General features: G+C 35.8%; 1 protein-coding gene and 1 long non-coding RNA gene across 2 annotated transcripts in view; one reads left to right on the forward strand and one right to left on the reverse strand.

Moving 5' to 3' along the window:
- HTR1F (5-hydroxytryptamine receptor 1F) overlaps positions 1 to 18,896 on the reverse strand; it is a 150,363-nt gene that overhangs the window by 31,671 nt on the left and 99,796 nt on the right. The window lies entirely within an intron of this gene.
- LOC138920875 (uncharacterized) lies at positions 4,369 to 15,752 on the forward strand. The gene is made up of 3 exons (XR_011432823.1): positions 4,369 to 4,492; positions 8,699 to 8,834; positions 15,547 to 15,752. It is a non-coding gene; the product is annotated as an uncharacterized lncRNA (long non-coding RNA).

Here is an 18,896-nt window from a genome sequence, read left to right on the forward strand (position 1 = left end):
CCAATTGATTTTTCGCTGTGATAGATTGTGATTTAGTTTATTCACTCCATTATCCAATCTTCTAACCCTGTTCTCCCTACATATTTATACAGTTATTTGATATATTTTCATTGGTTATCTTTGTGGCTTTCAGTAACATGCCATCAGTTTTCTCTTTGTTTTCATTAACAACAAAAAATATTTTTTGACTCACTGCTGTGTGAAATGAGGATATTCACACCTCTATTGGTCCCTTAAATTTCCTTTCACCCTGCACTTTATGACTTCTACTGTTACATTATTGAAGTTTCTAACATTGCATTTCAATTTTATCATTATGAAGTTCACAGAGCGTAGAACAGGTTGATTCTAAGAGTTGGAAATCAAATGCATAATTGTGGCTATGTGTTTGACTTACATACATTTACATATATGTAAATATTATTTATTACAGAACCAATGGCTACCAATATTATGCCTCTTTTATTTCAGCTTTTGCTTTTCCTGAAGTTTCTAGTTTCCCTACTTTTTTCTTGCACAACTTGCTTCATGATGGCCTTATTTTTCTGGACTTAGCCACCCAATCAAATTTTGGATCTAGTCATTTTTTTCCTTCATGGATGACCTTCTAGGGACCCTGCTTCTGCCTCTTGCTCCAATACAGGATATTTGTTCTCCAATCTCGCTACAAATGGTTACCCCATACCTTCCAATAGCTGTTTTCAAGGGTTGGTTATATGGTTTTGAGGAACCCATTTCTTAGTGATGATTCTGGTGGAGAATATAAACAATTTTTTATAAAATATATGTATGAGGTCATTTTTCTGTGCCCTTGTAATAGTGTAACTGCCAGGAAAAAAACATTAAAAGAGGTGTGGGTACTTGCCTCTGGAGAAAGATATTGGGACTGAGAAGAGGTTGGTGGAGACCATTGCTTTCACCGTCCTAAAGCACACGTTGTGTTGATTATACATATTTTTGAAAAACCCAAAAACAACATATCGGTTCCTGGTAATTAGCTCTGTTCTATGCACTATTCATTTTCAGAATGTCATCCAGAAACCGCATGTGTAAGTTGCAAAATATGCAAAAGAAATTGGGAAACAAATTTTAAAATTTCTATTGAAGATATTGTTTATTTTATCAGGTTCAGAGCCATTACATCTTACTGATCCTCTCCAGAAATGTTTTAGCACTTGTTGTAAGCTCTCGTCATGTCATTTATTCCTGACAATAGTCTTATGAGGAAGGTACCATTTTTTTTTTCTTTTTTTGCTGAGGAAGATTTGCCCTAAGCTAACATTTGTTTCCAATCTTCCTCTTCTTTTTCTTATGTGAGCCACTGCCACAGCATGGCCACTGATGTGGTGTGGTTCCATGCCCAGGAGCTAAACCTGGGCCTCTGAAGCAGAGCATGCTGAACTTTAACCATTAGGCCATGGGGGCTGGCCCAGGAAGATACTATTTTTAATCCCAAGTTTACAGATGAGAAAACTTAAGCTTTGAGTGGTTTCACAAAGTCTGCCTGTTTCCATATCAATATCTCCACTGAATTAGTGGATTCTGAAATGCTGGTAGCCTTGGGTTGTCCTTTTGGGGTGGATTCAAATACTTTAAAAACTAAAAAACCAGGTATAAAAACTGATAAATACTAAAGGTATATTATTGCTTTTTAAAAAATGAAATAAAGTAATAAAATTTTGATGTTACATCTTAGTAAAATATAAACCACGTCTTATTCAAATCTCATCTGAGTCAGTTTAGAATGTGACCTTGTCTCCTATAAATAAAGAACTGATATTGGGACCTGACTTGAAAGGATATGATTTAATCCTACTTTGAAAAAAATTCTGAACCAACATGTTCTTTAGCAGGTGAATGGAGCAACGTTGGAATGACCTATGTCACCATCTTGATGACATCACTCCAGTAGATGAATGGATAAATAAACTGTGGTCCATCCAGACAATGGAATATTATTCAGTATGAAAAGGAAATGAGCTATCAAGCCATGAAAGATATGGAGGAATCTTAAATGCATATTACTAAGTGGAAGAAGCCAATCTGGAAAGGCTACATACTGTATCATTCCAACTGCATGACATTCTGGAAAAGGTAAAACTATGGAGACAGTAAAAAGTAAAAAGATCAATGGTTGCCAGAGTTGAAGGGGAAGGGAGGGATGAACAGGTGGAGCATAGAGAATTTTTAGGGCAATGGCACTATTCTATGCAATAGTATAATGGTAGATATGTGTCACTGTAAATTTGTCCAAACCCAGAGAATGTACAACAGGAAGAGTGGATTGTAATGTAAACTGTGGACTCTGGGATATGATGATTTGTCGATATAGGTTGATCAATTATAAGAAATGAACCACCGTGGTGAGGAATGTTGATAATGGAGGGGGATATGTGCATGGGCAAGAGGGGAATAAGGGAAATCTTTGTACCTTCAACTCAATTTTGTATGGACCTAAAACTGCTCTAATAAATAAGTCTACTGAAGAAAAAAGGTCTGGGGTAATGTACCAATACACATGAATTACTTTCTTTAGCAAATATTTATTAAATAGTGTCGACTTCTTTGTGCCTCCTTTATAATTTTTACCATGAGGATAGTAATAGTATCTGCTTCCTGGGGTTGTTGAGAGGATTAACCAAAATATATCTAAACTGTAGAGTACTTAGCACATAGTGAACTTTAATATATTATTATTGTTATTGTTACTGTAAATAATATGATGGTCCAGACACTATGCCAGACATCTTTGATGAAATGGTATGTGAAAGCCTATAGTCTTGCACTCGGCAGTACGGTTCCCGGGTTCTGGAGGCTGACCACCGTGGGGGGATCTGAGATAGTCCGGGGGCTTGTGAGAGCAAAACTGACACCCTGAGGTCTAAAATCAACTCTAAAGTAAGTGAACCCAGGGGCATTCCGATGAACTGAAAGACCAGAGACGTTCATATTTGGTCACGCATGAATGAAGCATCGAAAGGAAGAAAGGCCAGATGGTTTCAGAACACCAGGCTTGGGAATTAGAAGGTTTTCCAGCGGAGCTCATTGGAGGAATGGCAGTCCAGGCATGCAGTCCTGCGAGGGGATAAACCAGGACGTACAGGAAAGTTGTTCAAACTGGGAACTGTGAGGCTGGAGGGCCTCGTTTTGAATTCCCGGGAGTTCTGACAGGAATGGGAGGAAAAGAAGACTTACATAAACCAAATTCTAAAGCCCTCTGACCTCTGACACTTAGGTCAGTAGAAGGTAATAGTGAGGTTACAGGAAGGGCGATAGAAAGAAGATGGTGTGGACTTCAAGAGCGAGAGAATTTTGGAGTCAGATGTAATGGTCTGGAAGTGGCAGTAAGAAACGAGGAGAACATCAGCCTCTCCTCTTGGCTCCTTGAGAAAGAAGAAAGAGGATTGTGGCTTTCATTTGAACTTTATGTTCTGCCATTTAACTGTTTACTTTTCCCAATATCACTTTTCCCTCCACACACGTATGAGGTTTGAAGGAATTTGGCAGTCCTTTACAGGAGGCTGTCTTTCTGAGGAGTTCTCCTTCCCCAAGGACTGGGGCAAAAGAGGCATGGATTCATTTCTTGAAATGTGGATTCGTATATTCAGGCTGCTGCTCTACTTAGTAACTGACTGATCCGTCAGTAGTAGAGGCCCTTAATTTCTTAATTATTTCCTAAGTATTTTGAGTGGAGTTATTTGTAAGTCAGTGTTAGAAACGACCCCAAAGTATTACTACTTGGCAAAACAATTAATTTCTGTTTGTGTGTGTGTGTGTGGGTGTACACAAACTCTTTTGGTTCTGAAGAACAAATTCACAAACACACTTTAGCAAGTTAGGAATATGGTTTGAGAAGTGTCTTTAAAAACTGTCATTTCCAAAATCTAAGCAGTGCTAAGGTAAACACTCATCGAATTTAAAGAAATATGAAATTTGGTTTAAAACAATAGTTTATGTGACCAATCTGAGAATATATGTACTTCCTCTTTTAGAGACCTTAGCAAATACGCTCAGAGTGAGGTTTTGGTGTTCAACAACAAGGAGAGTGCTGTGATTGTGGTTTATTAAGTACTTCTAAAGTAAGGTTTTATGACATGGCTATCAGTATTGCTGTTGAAAAGGAAACATAATATTAAAAGTTAAAGTCTTTACACCATAGCTCTAAAATGATGATGTTAAAAGAGTAGTATATAAAAAAGGATGCCAGCTGGCAGAAGAGCTGAAATGTGACTTTCCTTAACAAAGAAGTAATTTAACAGGACAAAGATAAGAAGTTTTACACACACAGTACAATGTCGTGGAAACTTTTTATCCCAGCCATGGCTTCCTTTTTAAGTAACAGGAGCTGCCTTTTGGCTTTTCGAATCTATTTTGTTAACAGAAGGTACTGTAATAATTAACCAGGCTGCTCTAAAAATTGGGGGCAGACCAGCCAAAATGAGTGAAGCAGTGAAAACAGTCAACCTGAAATTCAGAGTCTTTAAAATTGAAGGTCAGCTGTATTTACTTTCTTTATTTCTCTAAGATGTTAGGGTAAGCCTTAATGTTTTATAATGTTTTTCTGAATGTAATTGTTTTCAGGGAAGTAAGGATCTAACAAGATTAATATTACTAGATAAGAATTTTTTTTCACACTTTGACAAACCATATGTATGAGTGGTTTAATAAATTTTAAAACATAGCAGATAACCTCAAACTTTAATTTTGCAGTATTAAGGCAAATTTAAAGTAATACATCATTATTCTAATTGAGTGTATTAAAGGACAGACATTAGCATTTCATTAATCAAGTTCACTGGTAACTATACTTGATAACTAATAAATATAATAATAATAATAATTATAATAAGTATAAAGATGGCTAATATTTCTTGAGCAGCTGCTTTGTGCCAGACATTTTAGTTTTCACATATTTTATCTCCATTAACTTTCACCAAAATTCTTGGGGGTAGTCGTTATTTTACAGATGGAGTAAATAAATAAACGCAGATCAAAGTCTATGTACGTAGTTCCCGAGCCTGCAGCGCGGAGCGGCTGTTTTGGCTTTCTAGGCTCCAAAACTCGAGCTTTTAAACACCATCCTATAGAGCTTCTCTAATATTTTCTGTACCTTTGACGTTGGTGCTCATAGCCAGCAAAAATATTTCCATGTTTCTAAACGTTGCAATTTTATGTAATATCATACGTGAAAATAGTTCTTCTAAAATTCATGGAAAAAAAGAAAAGCATCAATAATTTCCTCTTAGACTTACAATTATAATGCAATAATCTGAGAGGATGAATTTATTTTTCATTTGGAAATTAAAAGAGAGAACTATTTGGGATTCCACACAATCATGTTATCTTAAGTTTACCCAAACCATGTTTTTTTCCTGTACTTTAACATCTAACGTGAACACAATTTGAAACTGAAAGAGCTCCAGTTAGCGCAGTCTTTCCAGTGAAAAAAACTTCAAATTACTCTGAATGAATAACAGGAAATATTGTGATGGCTTAATAATACTTTGAGGGCAAAAATAATTGTATTAAATAATACTGTGAACTGCTGATTTTAAAATACAAATTTCATTTTAAAAGAGGTTCAAAGATACTCATTGAAAGAAATGCTTGAAGAGAAAAGCCAAATGTGTTCCTAGAGTCAAAATGTCCATGACCATTTTCAACACAGCCATTCAATTATAAAATTAACAATTCAGAATATTTAGGGGCAGAACTATATTGTTTCTTTCCTTTTCACTCCTCTTAGGCGTACTAGTATATATGTGAATGATCTCTATCTTTTGTCCACGTTTATCAGGAACATTCGACATTTTGTTTTTAGTGTAAATAAACATTTATTTTAGAAAAGTTAGAAAAATCTGCATTTGCTTTACTCTTGTAGATGACAGTGAACTGCACGCAGCTCCTCTCGTGTGCTGTATTCTTTGTGGCAAGACTACAGATTATTTTATTTGATTATATTTCTTTAGTAGTTTTCAAAATTCTTCTTGGAACTTAAAGTAAGAACAGAATAAATCAGCAGACTAGGAAAGATAAATAAAAAATGAGCATCGCAATTTTAGCTTTATCTTTGTTTACTTTCTGTATCTACAGAAAAATATAATAGTAACTGATTTTTACAATGATAACTTTGAGACATTTCAAATTCTAAGTAGCACATTAGAACAGAGTATTTGTTACATGAGATCAAGAATAATCCTTTGAATCTCACTGGTGCTAATGTTCAATATTTTCAAGTTGCATTTCTTTGCTTCTCATTCAAATACTATACAAATGCTGATATTTGCATAGTTCATATGAACTAATATATGAAAGAATTTCCCCAAATATGAATAAATTAATATTCCATGAGTCTTTTCTCTTTTTAACTTTGTGACTCAGTCAATCATACTTCACATTTTTTACAAGTATTTTTTTCTGGTTCTTAAAGATATTTTTATTATAAAAAGTATGGAAATCACAGATCAAGGGAAGGAAGAAATAAATTTCTCATAATCAACGTTATGATTTGCTTTCAAGACAAAATGAGCATCTCAGTCACATGAACAGATTTATGTGTTTACATGTCCTCCTGTCGTAAACGGGCTGCTCTGAACCCCACACAAAACATTTCCGTTCTTTCTGTTCCATGATTTGGTGCATGACACCGCCTTTAAATCATGTATTTTTGTGCCTCGAAATTCACTCTAGCTCTTCTTTGTTTTATATTTTATAACTTACTATCTTTCAGAAGTTTTGCTGTTTTGTTATCTTTCAGAAGTTTGGTCGGAAACATCACAGGCTTTGCCTCCATTCTGTGGTCCGTCTCTTGCTGGAGTGTTATATAAAAGGAAAATTATTAATTTTTTCTAAGTCATTCATGGATTTATTTAAATACAGTAAATCCCTATGACACTCTCCAGTGGAATCAGTGACTAGACGATGAATTAAGAAAACATCCAAAGCTGGAATTCAAGCGGGCGTGGAGACTCAGATTGCTGAGAGAAAAAAAATTATTAATCTGTCAATCAAAATACAGTGTATTCTATGGCGTCAATTACAAATTGTTCACTTTTATTTGCTTAATTTGCCATATGAAAAAGTTATAACAGAAGAGAAGACATTTAATTTTGCATACTGAATGCACAACTGTATTCTTTTAAAAAATTCTCCATTGTGTAAAACTTGTCAGAGTAGTAACACATTATTTAGAGTATGCACTAGACAGGGCACATCAGCAAACATTGAAAAACCCTACAAATGTGGGATATTGTTATTAAGCCTAAACTTCTTAAAGATGGTAATGTTTTTGCCTAAATCTTTTCATTTGCAGCCATTAAATCAATTTCTAATGTGGAGATATTTAATGAAATCTCTCACAATTTTATGACTTGAGAATATTTTCCAACAAAACAGAAAATTAATGAAGTGCCAAAATGGTTATTTCTAGATTATTCAATAGTTCTAAATTTTAATTGGAGTACATTTGGTAGAATATTTTAACCCAGTCAGGAATTTTCAGGTTGCAGATTTCCGGTTCCAGAGTAGGTCTTTTGACAAAGCAGAGCCATTTGACATGGTGGGAAATCCTTAGTGAGGATAGGCCAGTCGCAGGAGCCTCACCCTGGCAGAATTATTTAGGTGAAAACTGGGGGACATGGAGATAAGTTTCCTGCCCTCCTCTCTTCTGGGAGAGGAGAAGACGGTGAAGTTGGCTCTTAAGGAACAGTCGGGGTGATGGCAAGCTGCCTCCTGGTGGAGTCTGCTGTTGACAGGCAGTGACATGAGAAAGGAGTCAGGTGCTACCTGCATTCCTGTTCTTTTTTCTGTTAGGTTTTTGGCTCCTAGTCAGTAGCTCTCACCTTGTTGTTCTCTGCCGTTAGGGTTCCACTTTTGTGAAGTAATTGTTAGGAGCATGAGCTTTAAAGCCAGACGTACCGAATTTTTAATCCAACTTTGTGCTTCTTAAGGTAAATTCTTAACTTTCCTTTCAGGGCCGATGTGAATTAGAGCCATCCAAATAAAGCATATTTGAATCACATATTTCACCACATAGCTGAAGAAACAGTATCTGTATTCTTCCATTAGAAGTAAATGAAGGTTACCTGAACTACTGATATTTGCACACACGATTCAAGGCACAGAGAGTGATTTTAGAAAAGCACTTATTAAGGCATTAGTGGAGATTATTTACACATTTCATGATTACCTCTGATGCAAATTTTTAAAAAATGCTTTAAAATTAATGCACTGTAGAATCACCACTTGTAAAATTAACTATGTTAATGTGTGTTCAGGTCATTGAGGGCTTGTTTGCTGTGCACTGTGCCCCATCTCATTTGCTTTTGTGTCTCCAGTATCCAGCACTATGCTCTGCACAAAGTAGGCATCAATAAACATCTGCTACACAATAAATGAGTCAATGTAAGAACTCAGTTGAGGTATTTGTAAATCCAGATTGGTATGTGTACAAATAGCACAAGTGGTTAGAAGGAAAAATCAGAATAAATTTGCAACATAAAGGCTCATATTAATTTTTTATTTCCTTATTCAAAGAGCATGTAGTTTATAAAATGTAGCATTTGAGATTTCCAAGCATAATATACCTTTTGGAGTTTCCAAATAGTCCAGAATACAAAGATCAATGAACGGTCCATACATAGATTAGGGGACATGTGAATAAACTAATAATTAAAATGTTATAAATCTCCTGATAAAGAGAAAAATGAGGTGCTATGGGAGCAGACAGAAGAGGCACCCACCCGAGGCTGTGCTGACAAGTGGCAGACAGGAAAAATATTGTTCCAGGAAGAGTCTTGTCTACATTCCTATCCTAATTTGATCCACTGTCAAAGGTAAATCTGGTCAATCTGGGTAATGTGGTGAATCTGAAGTCCCTGCTAAACTTGAGAGTCAGCACGGGGTCACCTGCTGGGGTGCCTACTCAGGGAATCCTGGCCATAACCTCCAAGGCTCAACTTCGTGTAGAAGACCTGTCAATACCAGCTTTATCCACCTAGACACCCTCATTTCAGGAATGTCAAAGGAATGTGAATATATGAATATGATTGTATTGCTATGAAAGGAATTCATATAAACTTTGCCTTAAAATATGAAATGACTGTACCTGCTTTTTAAAAAAGCAAATAATAAATAATATAACTCAAATTAAATTGTTCATGACCTTCTGGGACTTTCCTTGCACAGGAATTAAACTAATATTACTTAATATCTGCCTTTGTGGCAAATTTCCAACTAAACCCTATTCTTATCATAAATTGTAATCTCCTTGCATGAAAGAATGTAAGTTAAGTCCAATCAACATATACTTAAACGCTAGGTGCTCTGTCATTTTCTATTTGTTATATGCTATTAACACAACAAACAGAATTATGTTCTGATATTTTATATTGGTTTATTCTTTTTTGGTTTTTTAAGTTAATTTTTATTAAGTTTATGATAGTTTACAATCTTGTGAAATTTCAGTTGTACATTATTGTTTGTCCGTTGTGTTGTAGGTGCACCCCTTTACCCTTTGTGTCCAAACCCACCCTCCTTTCCCCTGGTAGCCACTAATCTGTTCTCTTTGTCTACATGTTTCAATTCCTCATATGAGTGGAGTCATTTTGATTTGCATTTCCCTGATGATGAGTGATGATGAGCATCTTTTCATGTGCCTATTGGCCAGCCATATATCTTCTTTGGAAAAATGTCTGTTCATGTCTCCTGCCCATTTTTTGATCAGGTTGTTTGATTTTTTGTTGTTGAGTTGTGTGAGTTCTTTATGTATTATGGAGATTAACCCTTTGTCAGATATATGACTTGCAAATATTTTTTCCAAATTAGTAGGTTGTTTTATTGTTTCAATCCTGTTTTCCCTTGTCTTGAAGAAGCTCTTTAATCTGATGAGGTCCCATTTGTTTATTTTTTCTACTGTTTCCCTTGTCTGAGAAGACATGGTGTCCAAAAAGATCCTTTTAATACTGATGTCAGAGTGTACTGCCTACATTTTCTTCTAGAAGCCTTATGGTTTCAGCTCTTACCTTGAGGTCTTTGATCAATTTTGAGTTTATTTTTGTGAATGGTGAAAAAGGATGGTCAATTTTCATTCTTTTAATATGGCTTTCCAGTTTTCCCGGCACCATTTGTTGAAAAGACTTTCTTTTCTCCATTGTAGGCCCTCAGCTCATTTGTTGAAGATAAGCTGTCCATAGATGTGTGGTTTTATTTCTGGGCTTTCAATTCTGTTCCATTGATCTGTGCATCTGTTTTTGTACCAGTACCATGCTGTTTTGATTACTGTGGCTTTGTAGTCTGTTTTGAAGTCAGGGATTGTGATGCCTCCAGCTTTGTTCTTTTTTCTCAGGATTGCTTTAGCAATTCGGGTCTTTTCTTGCCCCATATGAATTTTAGGATTCTTTGTTCTAATTCTGTAAAGAATGTCATTGGGATTGTGATTGGGATAGCATTGAATCTGTAGATTGCTTTAGGTAGAATGGACATTTTAACTATGTTTATTCTTCCAATCCATGTACATGGAATGTCTTGCCATCTCTTTATGTCATCATCCATTTCTTTCAGGAAAGCCTTGTAGTTTTCATTGTATAGGTCTTTCACTTCCTTAGTTAAATCCACCCTGAGGTATTTTATTCTTTTTGTTGCAATCGTGAATGGTATTCTGTTCTTGAGTTCTTTTTCTGTTAGTTCATTATTAGAGTATAGAAATGCTACTGATTTATGTAAGTTGATTTTATACCCTGCAACTTTGCTGTAGTTGTTTATTTCTAAAAGTTTTCCAATGGATTCTTTGGGGTTTCCTATATATAAGATCATGTCATCTGCAAACAGCGATAGTTTCACTTCTTCCCTCCCTATTTGGATTCCTTTTATTCCTTTCTCTTGCCTAATTGCTCTGGCCAAAACCTCCAGTACTATGTTGAATAAGAGTGGTGATAGAGGGCATCCTTGTCTCGTTCCTGTTTTCAGGGGGACGGTGCTCAGTTTTTGCCCATTGAGTATGATGTTGGCTGTGGGTTTGTCATATATGGCCTTTATTATGTTGAGGTACTTTCCTTCTATCCCCATTTTGTTCCGAGTTTTTATCATAAATGGCTGTTGGATCTTGTCAAATGCTTTCTCTGCATCTATTGAGATGATCATGTGGATTTTATTTCTCAGTTTGTTGATGTGGTGTATTACATTGATTGATTTGCAGATGTTGAACGATCCCTGTGTCCCTGGTATGAATCCAACTTGATCATGATGTATGATCCTTTTGATGTATTGCTGAATTCGAGTTGCCAAAATTTTGTTGAGAATTTTTGCATCTATGTTCATCAGCGATATTGGCCTGTAGTTCTCCTTTTCCATGCTGTTCTTGTCAGGCTTTGGTATCAGCATGATGTTGGCCTCATAGAATGTGTTGGGAAGTGTTCCATCCTCCCTAATTTTTTGTAATAGCTTGAAAAGTACAGGTGTTAAATCCTCTTTGAAAGTTTGGTAAAATTCCCCAGGAAAGCCGTGTGGTCCTGGGGTTTTATTCTTTGGGATGCTTTCGATTGCTGTTTCAATCTCCTTCCTTGTGATTGGTCTGTTCAGATTGTCTGTTTCTTCTTGACTTAGCTTTGGGAGATTGTAAGAGTTGAAGAATTTATCCATTTCCTCTAGGTTATCCATTCTGTTGGCATACAGTTTTTCGTAGTATTCTCTTATAATTCATTGTATTTCTGCAGAGTCTGTTGTTATTTCTGCTCTTTCATTTCTGATTCTTTTTTATTTGAGCTTTCTCTCTTTTTCTCTTTGTAAGTCTGGCTAGGGGTTTGTCAATTTTATTTATCTTCTCAAAGAACAAGTTCTTTGTTTCATTGATCCTTTCTACTGCCTTTTTTGTTTCAATAGCATTTATTTCTACTCTGATTTTTATTATTTCTCTCCTGCTGACTTTGGGCTTTGTTTGTTCTTCTTTCTCTAATTCAGTTAGGTGTAATTTGAGATTGCTTATTTGAGATTTTTATTGTTTGTTAAGGTGTGCCTGTATTGTGATGAATTTCCCTCTTAATACAGCTTTTGCTGTATCCCATATGGGTTGGTATGGCGTATTATCATTTTCATTTGTCTCCAGATATTTTTTGATTTCTTCTTTAGTTTCCTCAATGATCCATTGCTTGTTCAATAGCATATTGTTTAGGCTCCACATCTTTGTCCCTTTCTCAGTTTTTTTCTTGTAATTAATTTCTAGCTTTATAGCATTATGATCAGAGAAGATGCTTGTTATTATTTCAATTTTTTCAAATTTATAGAGGCTTGCCTTGTTTCCCAACATATGGGCTATTCTTGAGAATGTTCCGTGCGCACTTGAGAAGAATGTGTATTCTGCTGTTTTTGGATGGAGTGTTCTATATACGTCTATTAAGTCCAACTGTTTTAGCTTTTCATTTAATTCCACTGTTTCCTTGTTGATTTTCTGTCTGGATGATCTGTCCAATGATGTGAGTAGGGTGTTGAGGTCCCCTACTAGTATTGTGTTATTTTTGATGTCTTCTTTTAGGTTTGTTAATAGTTTCTTTATGAACTTTGGTGCTCCTGTGTTGGCTTCATAGATATTTATAAGCATTATTTCTTCTTGATGAAGTGTCCCTTTGATCATTATATACTGACCCTCTATGTCTCTCTTTACCTGCCTTATCTTGAAATCTACTTTGTCTGATGCAAGTATTGCCACACCTGCTTTATTTTGTTTGCCATTAGCTTGGATTATCATCTTCCACCCCTTCACTCTAAGCCTATAGTTTTCGTTGGAGCTGAGGTGTGTTTCCTGGAGTCAACAGATTGTTGGATCTTGTTCTTTAATCCATCTTGCCACTCTGTTTCTTTTTATTGGAGAGTTCAATCCATTTACATTGAGGGTGATTATTGATGCATGAGGGTTTAATGCTGTCACACTGTCACTCATTTTCTGGTTTTCCCGCATTTCCTTTGTTTCTCGTCCTGTGTGTTTTGGCCTACCCATTGACTTCTGCAGTTTCTTAAGCTGGGTTTCTTAGTTTTTTCCTGATTTATTTTTTGTGTCTCTGTTTTGTTTTTTAGTTTAGTGGCTACCGTGAAGTTTGTATTCAGAATATCATGCATAATATAGTCCATTTTCTGGTGGCCCCTTATTTCCTTAGCCTAAACTGATTCAGTCCCTTTCCTCCTCCCCTCCTAAGTTATTACTGTCATCTCTTATTCCAACTAGTATTGTGAGTTTGTGGTTAAAGTGACTAGAGTGTCTTCTTTTTGGTGTTTCCCTTTCCTTTATCCTAATGCTATAGTTGAATATTTGCTATCCTATTCTGATTCTATTAGTCTCCTTACTCTGTGTTTTGTGAACCCTTTCTTTCTTTTTTCAGGTATGAGGGCCTTCTTGAGGATTTCTTGTAAGGAGGTCTCATGGCTATGAAGTCCCTTAGCTTTTGTTTGTCTGGGAAAGATTTAATGTCTCCTTCATATGTGAAGGATATCTTTGCTAGATAGAGTATTCTTGGCTGAAGATTTTTATCTTTTAAAGTTTTGAATATGTCATTTCAATCTCTCTTAGCTTGTAAGATTTCTGCAGAGAAATCTGCTGAAAGTCTGATAGGGGTTCCTTTGTAGGTTATTTCCTTCTGCCTTGCTACCCTGAGTATTCTTTCTTTGTCATTCACTTTTGCCAGTTTTGCTACTATATGCCTTGCAGTAGGTCTTTTTACATTGACAAATCTAGGAGATCTGAAAGCTTCCTCCACACACATTTCTCTCTCAATCCCTAGATTTGGGAAGTCCTCTGCTATTATTTCTTTGAGCACACTTTTTGCTCCATTCTCCTTTTCTTCGCCCTTGGGGCTACCTATAATTCTTATGTTGCATTTCCTCATTGAGTCAGCTATTTCCCAGAGATTTTCTTCATTTCTTTTTATTCTTAGTTCTCTCTCTTCCTCTCTCTGGAGCCATTCAACCTGTCTATCTTCGATTATCCTGATTTGCTCCTCTATGGCATCCACACAGGCATTCAGGGAATCCATATTATGTTTTATTTCTTCCATTGTATTTTTCATCTCTACTATTTCTGATTGATTCTTTATAATTTCAATCTCTTTTGTGAAGTAGCTCCAGAAGTCATTGACTTGTTTCTCTATATTTTCCTTTACCTCATTGAGTTTTTTGATAATAGCTACTCTGAATTTGTTGTCGTTTAGTTTACTTATTTCTGAGTCCTCAGGACATAATTCTGGGTGCTTGTTTTCCCTCTGGTCTCGAGTTTCTATGAACTGTCTGATGCTAGAACAGTTTTCCCCCATAGTGATATTATTCGCTTGTAGGTACAGCCTGTTGTCACTAGTTGGGGGTTGAGAGATGCTTATTCTTAGCCCCTCACCTTTAGCCAAGATGGTGTGGCACAGTGTGCACTGGCTGGGGCACTTCCTCTTGTGCGCAGACCCGGGTTTCCTAAACAGCTCTCGCTATCTGGTCTCCTTGGATCTTGGCTTGATGAGGTCACCCCACGTGAAAGATTTTGGCCTGTCAGAGGTTTTCCATCTGGGCTGCAAGGGTGTGAGGGAGTCCTGGGTGATCCTGCAGATTCGCGACCCCTCCACCGCTCCTTCCCTTATGGAGCCTCCCATGGCAACGATCCCAGTCTTTAAGGGAGGGAGTGAAGTTCTCTCTTACCCCATTCTAGCTCCTCTGAGGGGGGTTCCAGCCTCTCCACCCTCCATGGTTTGGCTGCTGTGACTCTCCAAGGATTCCTGTGCTATTAGGATTTTTTTTTGGAATATGGTTGCTCCTTTTTGTTGTATGTTGGAGGGGAGAGAGTCCCCAGCAAGCTCACTCTGCCATGATGCTGATGTCACTCTATATTGGTTTATTCTTAATTTTAATGATTCCTCCAAATACCCAGCAGTAGTATCTTCTATTCGTGTTTTATCTTCAAATATAAAAGATAGGCTTACTTTTTCAGTGATAATGAAAAACTCAATTGTGTATATAATACATAGAATTACACCAAAGACCAAGTATTGAGTTGTGGTGGACACCATGTGAGACAGCAAATTAAAACAGAAGGAAAGGCACAATCTGAGAGGGAAGAGAAAAAGAAGTGAGGAGTATCATTTCAATGTGGAAGAGTTTCAAGTTGTAATAGATGCCAATAGAATTTGGAGTAAAAAAAGATCATTGAATTTATCAACAAAAGAAAAAAGGTATAAAACTTAAAGAGAGTAATGTTAACATGTATATGAAGAATGACTAAGGATAGAAGTTAGATCTTAAGGGGTTAGAAGAATGTTTACATAGAAAATTATAGCCAACATAGGCTAGAATCCTTGGCAATTAGTGTGGCCCCGATTGTAGTTGCCATCTAACATTCACACCCCTCTTACTTCTGGCTAAAAGACTATATTTACAAGCCACATTTGCAGGTTGGTGACCAAGTTCTGGCCAATGTGATGTAACAGGGAGTGTTGGGGGAATTTCTAGGGAGAACCAGGAAGGCAGCTTAAAGAAAGCTGGATAGGACACTGCGTTATCATTTTCCTCTTTCTCCTACTTCAGGTCTGGATGCTGGTGCAATGGCTGGAACTATAGTAGCTGTCTTAGACTAAAGGGGTGACCTTGAAGATAAAATCTGAGGAAGGTAGAACAGAAAAATAAGAACCTGGATTTCAGAAGCCACTGTGGATTTGCCATACAAGCCATAGATTTCAAGCACATCTTCTTTTATTTAAAATAAAAATAAAGTTCTATCATGTTTAAGGAAATATTATTTTTCATTTCTGTTTACAGCTGAACTTAATCCTTCTCAAAGGAGACTGATTCTGTAGCTCCAGAGCCCTTGAATTTCTGTGAAGTAGGCTTCTAAAGGGAAAGAGAAAGGAAAACTACGATTTGATAATTTGAATCTTTTCAACACATATCAATGAATTGTTCTGCTTTAAATTAAGAAGACGAAGCCAATCATGAGCTGTTTTTCATTGTTAGTGAACATACGTGTGGTCTTGAAGGAAGACTTTGCATACAGAGATTGACCACAGGTTTCCTGAAGCACATGAGCTAGGTTACACTGTGGCAAGGACAAAGACCAAAATTTCAATACCTTAAAACCACAGGATTTATTTCTTGCTCAAAGAACATGTCCAACTTGGGTTTATGGCAGCTCTTTTCCGTGTAGTCCCTTCATACCTTTGCACAGAAAGAGAAGAAAGAGCTGGGTAGTTGGGCACCAGTATTCACTGCTGGGGACACACATCTCCCCCCACATTTCATTGTCAGTACTACTTCTACGGCTACAACTGACTTCAAGGGGTAGGGAAGTAGAGTCCTCCTTGTATCCAGAAGTAGAAGAAAAGTGGATATTGGGGAACATTGGTAATATCTTCTAGTGCCCTACTAAAACGTGAAAGAATCTATATGAAAATGTTTAATGCACAATAATACCTTTTTTTTTTAACCTTTGGTTACAAAAGTTCATTATAATTAGTTTAATTTCCTAAAAAAGATTATCCTGTATAAAGAAAAAAATAAAACATTTCCAGATAATTTCTATAAAACTAAACTATTTGGCAAGTGTAAGGCAATTTAACTAAAAGTAACAAATATCTTTGCTTGAGAAGGAGATGACCACCAAGCCATAGGATTCACAGGTTCCCACGTGTGTTTATTCATCTGTTCATTCAGTAGTCAGGGATGGAGCATCTCCTAAGTACAGTTCAGAGAAGAACTATTGAAACCAAGGCATACGGAGAAGGATTTGAGAAGGGAACTGGATGTGACTCCAAATATTTCTAGAATTCTCACTCAAAATATAATTTTATTCAGAATATACCAACTAAATTATAGCCTCCAAATACATTTAAGTTATCAGGTAGTTCTTGGAAACTAATGACATCATCATGATTAAAATATTGCAGTGATATTTATCCCAATTGGAGAATTTTAAAAAGAATATATCTAAGTATACAAATAAGATTTCTCTGTGGGTAGGGTCCTGAGAAGACTTTCCTGGCCAGCTGATGCTAGCTAGCTGCATAAACATTTTATAACAACAATGCGACAATGTGGCTATTTTTCACAAAATACAAGATTCACTGGCATTTTAATTCAAAAGTCATCAAGCTAATTATTTTGTTTCCTTAAAATGGTATTTATTGAGCTGCTCTAAGTAAAGTATCGCTGTACCAGAATTTCTCATGACAGATTCATGGCAATATAAGGCAGCATTTTAAATAACAACTTGGGAAAAATCTATGATGGAAAATATCTCAGTAAAAAAGTTGCCAATTATGCTTTATGTTCTAAATGTGTTGGCATAACAATTTTGGAAATACGTCAAAAGTATTTTTCCCAATCCTGATTATTCCTTCATGATAGATAACTTGAAATGGAAATATTAGTTCAAAGGGTATGAAAACAAATTTAAATGAACAAGTTCAATGTACATTTTCAAATTGCTTTCAGAAACGGATACTAATTTATACTGCAATATATAATCAGTCTATTGATAGCTCTTTAATTTGGTTTAGTAATCTTATCAAAAATTACTGTATTTCTTTGCTATTTCTTCCACTGCTCTTATAATAAGAAAATCCCTCCTCATTCAGAAACCACATTATTATTTATCTATAGTTAATTCTAGTATTACAATTTGTTTTACTCTCTTGCCTCTTGATCTAGTTATTTAGTATTTACTTGTCTTACTCGTTCTTTCCTTCACACCTTTGAACCTAGAATAGTGCATTCTCATGGTCATGGTAGATATGGTATAAATGTTTCCAGAATAAATGGTCATTATGGTTGTTTTTATCTTTAAGACATCTAATGAATTTACTATGGCTTAGCATGTTCCAAATCAATTTTGTTTTATGCAGCTTATTATTTTTTATTATGAAAACATAGCTGCTTTAATTTTGTGGGGTTTTCTCTGTTGTGTTCAAACCATTTGGTTAAAAATGTCATTAACACTTCATTCCCTACTAATTAAAACTATAATACTTCAGTTTGCCAAGCAACATTATCAGTAGACTGTCAACAGAAAAGGATTTTTACTTCAAAATTGAATGTCAAAAAACAATTTTGGCATGGCATTCCTACAATGAGTTGTTCTATGGTCATTATTTCTGGTTCCCTAAAAGTGATTGCTTTTTACAAAACACACAGTTTGATAATGATACAGATAGAAAAGAGCAGGTGTTTCATGAGACCCTATAATGAAACAGTTCCAATGAATGCTAGTTACAGAAGAACAATTTTGAAAAATTTGTCTATAGCCTTAGTCCTTGGTATTTTTCTCTGAAGTATATATTGGGGTACTTTTTTTTCCAAGTGATAATTTAAGTATTTTATTTTATTTTTCCCTTTTTATTGTAAAATAAAACAAAAAATAAATATATACTTCACTGAATTTTTTTAAGGTGAACACTCTTGTAACATCATCCAGGTCAAGAAATAGGACCTTGCCAGCAATCCCAGAAGCCCCTCATTGTTCTGATCCCAACCATGGTCCTCATTCTCCCTCTGACAATAACTATTATCTTGGTTTCCACAGATTTCAAATCCCTGTGTTTCTTTGCGGTTTATCCCCCGAACATGCATCCTTAAATCCACAATTTAGCCTTTACACATTATATGTTAAAGCTTTACAAAATGTTATCTTTGTGCCAGTTTCTCAGAGGGAAGAGTAGAGTGACAGTTTCCATTTCTTGCTAAATAGAAAATCTTTAAAATAGAAAAGGTTATACCTCTAAGTCCTTCTTGAATGGAATTTACATTGCTCTCCTACTCACCCAAAATAGAGACAATCAGTAATAACAGTTTTTAGAAGAAATTCATTTAAAAAAGGTTTCAATGACAGTCAATATTGTCATAGAAGGAATCAAAATTTTTTGTAATTTATTTTTTATAGCACT

This window comes from Equus caballus, chromosome 26 (assembly GCF_041296265.1).
Source record: "Equus caballus isolate H_3958 breed thoroughbred chromosome 26, TB-T2T, whole genome shotgun sequence".
Taxonomy (NCBI): Eukaryota; Metazoa; Chordata; class Mammalia; order Perissodactyla; family Equidae; genus Equus; species Equus caballus.